Consider the following 9,438-nt stretch of genomic DNA (forward strand, 5'->3'; position numbering starts at 1 on the left):
TCGATCTTGGCCATTTTTTTCTTTTTTCTTTGGATATGACACCAAACTCACAAGCAGCTAAAGCAAAAATCAATAAGTGGGACTACACACATCAAACTTAAAAGCTTCTGCAAAAGAAACAGTCAACAAAATGAAAAGGCAAGCTACAGGATGGGAGAAAATGTCTGCAAACCATCTATCTCATAAGGGATTAATATTCATAAGGGGTACATACATACAGAACTCAATAGCAGAAAGCAAATAATTTGATTAAAAAATGGACAGAAGACTTCAATAAACTTTCTTCCAAAGAAGACATACAAATGGCCAACAAGTACAGAAAAAGGTGCTCAACATCACTAATCATCAGGAAAAGGCAAATTAAAACCACAATGAGATACCACCTCACATCTGTTAGAATGGCTATCAAAAAAAAAGAGAGAGATAACAAATGCTGATGAGAACGTGGAGAAAAGGGAACCCTTGTGCACTGCTGGTGGAAATGTAAATTGGTGCAGCCACTGTGGAAACAGTATAAATATTCCTCAAAATTTTTTAAAAAAGAACTACCATGTAATTCAAAACTCTCATTTCTGGGTATATATCCAGAAGAGATGAAATCAGTATCTCAAAGAGATATCTGCACTCATGTTCATTGCAGCATTATTCACAATAGCCAAGACATGGAAAAAATCTAAGTGTCTATCGACAGATGAACAAATAAAGAAAATAAAGAGACACACACACAGAGGAATATTATTCAGTCATTGAAAAGAAGGAAACCCTGCCATTTGCCACAGCATGGATGGACCTTGAGGGCATTATGCTGAGTGAGATAAGCCAAAGGCACATACTGTATGACCTCACTTATATGTAGAATCTAAACACCTGAACTCACAGAAGCAGAATGGTAGTTACCAGGGGTTGCAGGGGTGAGAGAAATGAGGACATGTCAGTCAAAGGTGCAAATTTTCAGTGATAAGAGGCATAAGTTCTGGGTATCTAATGTACAGCATGGTGACTATAGTTAGTAATACTGTATTGTATGCTTTAAAGTTGCATAGATTTTAAATATTCTCACAATAAGAACAACAAAATGGTAATTATGTGAGGTGAAGGATGTGTTAACTAACTTTACTGTGGTAAACATTTTTAAATATACACATGTATCAAATGGTACACTTTAAACATAAACAATGTTGCATGTCAATTATATCTCAATAAAGTTGGGGATGGGGGAACTGCAATGAGATATCACCTCACTCCTATTAGGATACTGATTATCAAAAAGCCAAGAGACAACAAGTGTTTGAGAGGATGTGGAGAAAAGGAAACCCTTGTATACTCTTGGTGGGAATGTAAATTGGTGCAGCCACTATGGAAAACAGTATGGACATTCCTCAAAAAATTAAAAATAAAATTATGATGCAATACAGCAATCCCACTTCTAAGTATATACCCAAAGGAAATGAAACCAGGACTTGAAGAGATACCTGCACTCTCATTTTCACTGTAGCCTTATTCACAATATCTAAGATACAGAAATAATCTATGTCCATTGACAGAAAGGTGGATTAAAAAGAATGTGATATATACATGCAATGAACTGTTATTCAGCTGTGAGAGGAAAGAAAACACTGCCATTTGCAATAACATGGATGAATTTGGAGGACATTAAGTGAAATAAGCTAGATACAGGAAGACAAGCTGGAAAAATAAAGGAATAGAAAGAAGTAAAGCTTCATATGTATGATGAATTGATTTTCAATTAATGTGCCAGGCCAATTCAACTGGAAAAGGATAGTCTTTTCAACAAAGGGTGCTGAAACAATTGGATAATCAAAAAGATAAATTTACACTTTTACCTCATACCATTCACAAAATTAAACTTAAAATGGATCACAAACATGAATGTTACAGCGACAATAAAACTTCTAGAAGAAAGCTCAGGAGAAAATCTTCATGACCTTGGGTTAAGGCAAAGACATGATCCATCAAAAAAAAGAAAAGGATTAATGAGACGATCAAAATTTAAAACTTTTGCACTTCAAAAGACACCATTAGGGGACTTCCCTGGTGGTCTAGCGGTTAAGACTCCACACTTAATAAAAAGGAATAAACTATTCATATATGTTACACGATGAATGAACTTTAAAAATATGCTAAGTGAAAATAAAACCTTAAATTCCACTCCTACTCCATGCTCTCCCGCTTCTGTAAATAAGCAGTAGGCCTTATGTAATACATTGTTCTCTGTTGCCCTTATTTTATTTTCACTTCCTTTTTCTTACGGCATTGAGAAGTCTTTAATTCTTTATGATCTCTCACAACAGATTCAAATTTCTCCTCTTAAATTTGGAGGTTTTACAACCTTTAATATGTGTTAGGTTGAAAATTTAGCTATTACTTATTGTGTTTTGTGTACCCATGATATTTTAGAAAGTATGCTCTGTAATTATTTTGTTCATTTATCAAATGATCTCTATGAGGTAGATATTATGATTCCTCTTTATCAAAGAAACAGGATAGAGAGATTACATGGTATGCCAAGGATTGGCTTCAGTGACTAAGCTTTTGAAGCCAGAATTTTTTATGGAAGATCATGTTGACTCTACTTGATGTGCCCTAAAGGTATATATGCATTTAATTTAGGTGTGAGTTTGTGTCCTTTTATTGGAGCTATGGACAACTTATTCAGGATAGCTTGAGATGTTATATACATATAATTCTGGTTTGTTGAGTCCATCATATACTATAGATGAAATTTAATAGCACTCCTTCATCCTACCTTGGGAGACTAAAAACATCAAGGGGTTTATCCAGATTTTTAAGATCATAGCTTTGAAATGATAACTATGGTAAAGGCTATATTCTAGATGCATGCCTATATTTTAGTTCTTAGGTCTTTATTCATTGTCTTTTGGATTCTTATTGAATTATGTTTAATTCAAGTAAATTCATGTTTTATAGCAACTTTGGTTGTCTGGTAACAAAGCTCTGTACATACTGAAGGCCAAAAACTTGCATGGAGGCCCAAGTTGGGAGTTTGCTAGAAAACGGAACATCTCTGTAGGAAGCAGAAGGACAGTAAAAGAAATGTTATTTGGGAATAGAGTGAGGAGGCTGAAAACCTGAGACAGACACACATTTGTACACAATACAAAAATAGTTGTGTAGGATCATGATCCTGAATTTTCAAGAAAAGGTTTAATTATGGTTATTGCTCTCCATTTTAAAAAAATAAAGAAAATTTAAAATCTGTAAAAAAATATGCTAAGTGAAAGAAACCATATTCAAAGAACTACATATTGCATGATTCTCTTGGGGACTAGGTCACCATCCTCTCAATCACAACTATATATAAATCAGATACTATTTTTTAATGGAGTTCTCCAGTAACTGGAATATATTTCCTCACTATTCAGACATCCTCTGCTTTGCCATTCACCATACCCTGTTTCCCTAGTCTCTATATTGGGGTATCCAAGATATTAAAATAATCATTATAAGATTACTTAGGGAGCCTTATTTACAACCTTAAAAGTTATTAGACCAATATATTTGAACCTCCTTGTGCATCTCTTCAGATTTTCTCAGCCACCTCCTTTCTCATTTTGGCCAGTGCCCCACTTCTGCTGGGTCACTTCTCCATTTTCAGACTTGGTTGAAACATCACACCTCAGGATTTAGTGTTTAGCTTCCTAACCAGCTGCCAATGGGGCTGGATGATGCAACCTGGAAGTTTAGAGGAGTTAGCTTTTATGAGAATCTATGACTAATTGGTCCTAGACTAATGGGATGGGAAGCATGACATGGAAGGGAGCTGGGCATATTTTAAGAAGAAAAGGGTACAAATATATTCAGGCAGTTCTCACTTTGCACGGTACCATGTTAATGCAAACGTGTTCATACTGGAGCCTTGTTCATTCTCACTTTTTGTGGTTCTCTATCAAGCAAAGCAAAAGAAGAACACAATTCTTATGTGCATGAATTTCTGTTAACAAGGTACCATGCAAAGCAAGGACTACACACACACACACACACACACACACACACACACACACATACTGCATTTACTGAGAACCTGTCATATGAAACATGCTCATATTAAGTACTCTGGCTAATATACCTAGGAATATAAAATGAGATATTAGAAACTTAGTCTACATTACCTGTGAGAAATAGATAAGCTATATAGTTCGCTTTTTTAACTTTTTTAAAATAAATTAATTTTATTTATTTATTTTTGGCTGCATTGGTTCTTCATTGCTGTGTGCGGGCTTCCTCTAGTTGCGACAAGCAGGGGCTACTCTTCATTGTGGTGCGCTTGCTTCTCACTGCGGTGGTTTCTCTTGTTGCAGAGCACAGGCTCTAGGCACGCGGGCTTCAGTAGTTGTGGCTTGCAGGCTCTAGAGCACAGGCTCAGTAGTTGTGGGACACGGATTTAGTTGCTCCGCGGCATGTGCGATTCTACTGGACCAGGGATAGAACCCGTGTCCCCTGCATCAGGAGGCGGATTCACAACCACTGTGCCACTGGGGAAGTCCCTGTATAGTTTGCTTTTTAAATGTTTCTACATCACTATTTCATTGTAAATCCTCAAAGAAGCTCTCTACTTACAAACAGTGGGTTCTGCATTAGTATAACTGTAGAGGTTCAAAATTTGCAGTTACCATTCAAGAGCATAAAAATGTAACTTAAATTTTTTTATTTTTTTTTAAATGTTGAGCCTTCTTTTAATTTATTTATTTTTATTTTTGGCTGTGTTGGGTCTTTGTGCAAGGGCTTTCTCTAGTTGTGGCAAGCGGGGGCCACTCTTCATCGCAGTGCGCAGGCCTCTCACTGTCGTGGCCTCTCTTGTTGCGGAGCACAGGCTCCAGACGCGCAGGCTCAGTAGTTGTGGCACACAGGCTTAGTTGCTCCGTGGCATCTGGGATCTTCCAGACCAGGGCTCGAACCCGTGTCCCCTGCATTAGCAGGCAGATTCTCAACCACTGCGCCACCAGGGAAGCCCTATTTTTTAATTTTTAATAATAGTTTGCATCTGCTAATCCAAACTCCCAATCCTTCCCTCCCCTTCCTCTTCTCCCCCTTGGCAACTACAAGTCTGTTCTCTATATTTGTGAGTCTGTTTTTGTTTCATAGATATGTTCATTGGTGTCACATTTTAGATTCCACATATAAGTGATATCATATGATATTTGTCTTTCTCTTTCTGACTTACTTCACTTAGTATGATAATACCTAGGTCCATCCACACTGCTGTAAATGGCATTATTTCATTCTTTTTAATGGATGAGCAATATTCCATTATATATATATATATATATATACACACACACACACACACACACACACACACACACACACACACACACACACACACACACCACACCTTTATCCATTCATCTGTCAATGGACATTTCGGTTGTTTCCATGTCTTGGCTATTGTAAATAGTGTTGCCATGAACATAGGGGTGTATGTACCTTTTCAAATTGTAGTTTTGTCTGGGTATATGCCCAATGTGTTCCCTGCATTGGCAGGCAAATTCTTTACCACTGAGCCACCAGGGAAGTCCCTGGAAACTTTTTAATGATGGCCATTCTAACCAGTGTGAGGTGGTACCTCATTGTAGTTTTGATTTGCATTTCTCTAATAATTAGCAATGGTGAGCATATTTTCATGTTTATTAGCCATCTGTATGTCTTCTTTGGTGAAATGTCTATTTTTTTTTTGTCTTCTGCCCATTTTTTGATTGGGTTGTCTGATTTTTTGTTATTGAATTGTAGGAGCTATTTGTATATTTTGGAAATTAAGCCCTCGTCTGCTGCAGCATTTGCAAATATTTTCTCCTAGTCTATAGGTTGTCTATTCTTTCTGTTTGCTTGCTGTGCAAAAGGTTTTAAGTTCAATTAGGTCCCATTTGTTTATTTTTGCTTTTATTTTTATTGCCTTGGAAGACTGATCTAAGAAAACATTGTTATGACTTATGCCAGAGAATGTTTTGCCTATGTTCTCTTCTAGGAGTTTCATGCTCTCTTGTTTTATATTTAAGGCTTTAAGCCATTCTGAGTTTCTGGTGTGTGTGTATGGTGCGAGGGTGTGTTCTAGCTTCATTGATTTACATGTGGCTGTCCAACTTTCCTAACACCACTTGCTGAAGAGACTGTTTTTCTCCATTGTATATTCTTGCCTTTCTCGAAAATTAATTGTCCATGGGTGTGTGGGTTTATTTCTGGGCTCTCTATTCTGTTCCATTGATCCATATGTCTGTTTTTGTGCCAATACCACACTGTTTTGATTACTGTAGCTTTGTAGTATTGTCTGAAGTCTGGAAAGGTTATGCCTCCTGCTTTGTTCTTTTTCCTCAGGATTGCTTTGGCAGTTCCGGGTCTTTTATGGTTCCATATAAATTTTAGTATTATTTGTCCTGGCTCTGTGAAAAATGTCATGGGTATTTTGATAGGTATTGCATTAAATCTGTAGATTGCTTTGGGTAGTATGGCCATTTTAACAATATTAATTTTTTCAATACAAGAGCATGGGATATCTCTCCATTTCTTTGAATCATCTTCAGTTTCCTTCATTAATGCCTTGTAGTTCTCAGCATATTTGTCTTTCATCTCCTTAGTGAGACTTATTCCTAAGTATTTTTTTGATGCGATTTTAAAAGGGATTATTTGTTTACATTTCTTTTCATATTTCATTGTTACTGTAAAGAAATGCAACCAATTTCTGTATGTCAATCTTGTATCCTGCTACCTTGCTGAATTCGTTTATCAGTTCTAGTAGTTTTTGTGTGGAGACTTTAGTGTTTTCTAGATATAATATCATGTCATCTGCGTATAATGACAATTTTACCTCTTCCCTACTAATTTGAATACATTTTATTTCTTTTTCTTGTCTGACTGCTGTGGCTAAGACTTCCAATATATGTTGAAGAGAAGTAGTGTTACCATTCAAGAGTACAAAATGTAAGTTAAATTTTTTTTATTTTTGAATGTCTTAAAATGCTCCCATTTCTGCTAATGACAGAAAACTGAAATTATTTTGATTTAAAGCAGTTTTAATAGTCTATCAAACTCAGGGTTCTTCCCTGACCCATTTTCCTCCTTGAGGGTGATCTGTTTCTCAGGGGCTGACATCTCAGCACCAGGAAGGAGTGTCTGGTCCACATGTTGTCTGAACTTGGTCCTTGCTGGCCGCCACTTCTAAGATCTAGGTTTCTGAAACATGGTCTTTGGCATTAGCCTCTCCTCATAGCACGTTCAGGACCCTGCTCCTGTTCAGGGTCCTACCATGGCCTCCAGATACCAGAGATCCAGTCTCTATCATCCTTATCCCACAAGCCTCCTTCCTAGTTGATGGTCTTCACACCTTCACTCCTCTCTCATACTTAAACACACTTCGGGGCTTTCCTTAGACTGCCCTGAGATATCTGGGATCCTGTGAAGGGAGCTTTCTCCTGTAAGTAATAGCATACCCACTCACTGTGGGGTAGTTCAATTTTCTCACATAACTAGAAGTATGGAGGTGGGCAAATGCTGACATTGGCTCAACAGCTCAATGATGTCAGAATTCCAGGTTGGCATTGACCTCCCTCCCTCTCTGTGGTCTCAAGGTGTCTGCAGTAACTCTGGTCATCACACAACCACATTCAAAGGTAAGGATGCAACACAAGGCAGTTTCTCCTCCAGAAAATTCCTTATGAAACCCTCTCCCCTTCCACCACCACTCCTTACACCTCATTGGTCGGACCTGGTCACAGTCTACCCCTAGACCAAGAGCTAGGGCACCTTTCCTGAGACAAGGATCCATACTTCAATAAAATCTGAGGTTCTCCTGGAAGGAAGTCATTTGGATAGGTCTTCCACAGCACTCTTCCAACCTTACTGCTGAGGTGCCTTGCTGTAGTCTTCCCTACAGGTCTCCCAGGTTATGGTGCAGGAAAAGGCAGCAAGTTTGCCACCCCCTGCTCTTGGATTCCCCCCAATCCATTGATGGAATTCCACCATACCCATCCCAGAGCGCTAAGCTCAGGGACCTCTCCTCCAGCACTCATTAAAGTCTAACTGCAGTCCCATTCTCTCCTTACTTGCTGGTAACTCTTCTGGGGTGGAAAGTTCATTACACATTTTCTTGTATTCTGTTGCCATAATGCAACTCATTGTCCTTGTCCTCTTGACAAGTTTATGAAAAATTTCAAAGTCATTTTAAGTACCTGCTTCTGCCATTAATTTTCCAGAGCCAATTTTGTCACTCAAAGCCAATAATTTGCCCCTTGGTCACTGCTGAGTTATATACTCTTACTTCCATGGGGCAATAAGCTAAGCCTTTTTTGGCCTAATTCTAATGGCGGAAGAACTTCAAAAGAAAGGGAAAGACAAAAAATGCTTTATTAAAATAAAATGTACCACTGGGACTTCCCTGGTGGCGCAGTGGTTAAGAATCCGCCTGCCAATGGAGCAGACACGGGTTCGAGCCCTGTTCCAGATAGATCCCACAAGCCACGGAGCAACTAATCCCGTGTGCCACAACTACTGAGCCTGCACTCTAGAGACCGCAAGCCACAACTACTGAAGCCCATGCGCCTAGAGCCCGTGCTCCGCAGCAAGGGAAGCCACTGCAGTGAGAAGCCTGTGCACCGTAACAGAGTAGCCCCCTCTTGCCACAACTAGAGAAAGCCCACGCGCAGCAGTGAAGATCCAACGCAGCCAAAAATAAAAATTTTTAAAAAGTACATTTAAAAATAAATAAAAATTTAAAAAAAGGTAGCACTGTGGTCAGGATGTCAATAGTGGGGAAGTTTTGGGCGGAGGCAGGGATGTAGGGCATATGTGAACTCTGTATTTCCTGCTCAATTTTGCTGTGAACCTAAAACTGCTCTAAATAATAGTTTATTAATTTAAGTAAAACAACAACAAAAAACTTATTAGTTCCAGTTTCATACCTGACTCTGTGCTGGGGTGATCTGTTAGGATCCTTGCAGGTCCCTCCCTAACCAGCTCTCTCAGCTGAGATGGAAAGTCCCACAGAGCCCTTCTGACTGAACCTTTCCATCTCAACTGAAACTTCTCATCAAGCCCACAAGGGTTGAAGGGGCCCTGACCAAGGCCACTCAAGTATGGCAGGGGTGGAACAGAGGCCATTTGTCTTTATGCCAATTTTTTTCCTAATGCTCTCTGCTGTGTAGTTACCTGTGCAGTTCCTTCTCTCTCGTCTCCTCACTAGTGGAACCAATTTTGCTCAGCCTGGAAACTGGCCTGCTAAGCCTCTTCCCAGCCTTCCCTGCAGCTACTGTAGTGTGCCACAGCACCCACCGATGACTCACAAGTGAATCACTACGTGATGTTGCTGGGAAAACTCTTCAAACAGGTTTGGCAGCTGAAATGTTCCTGCCTTTCCCCTTACATCTTCCTGCCTGGAAAAGGGGTGATGGCCAGTTAATAGCAGTCATA

Source organism: Leucopleurus acutus, assembly GCF_964270905.1.
Source record: "Leucopleurus acutus genome assembly, chromosome: 7".
Classification (NCBI taxonomy): Eukaryota; Metazoa; Chordata; class Mammalia; order Artiodactyla; family Delphinidae; genus Leucopleurus; species Leucopleurus acutus.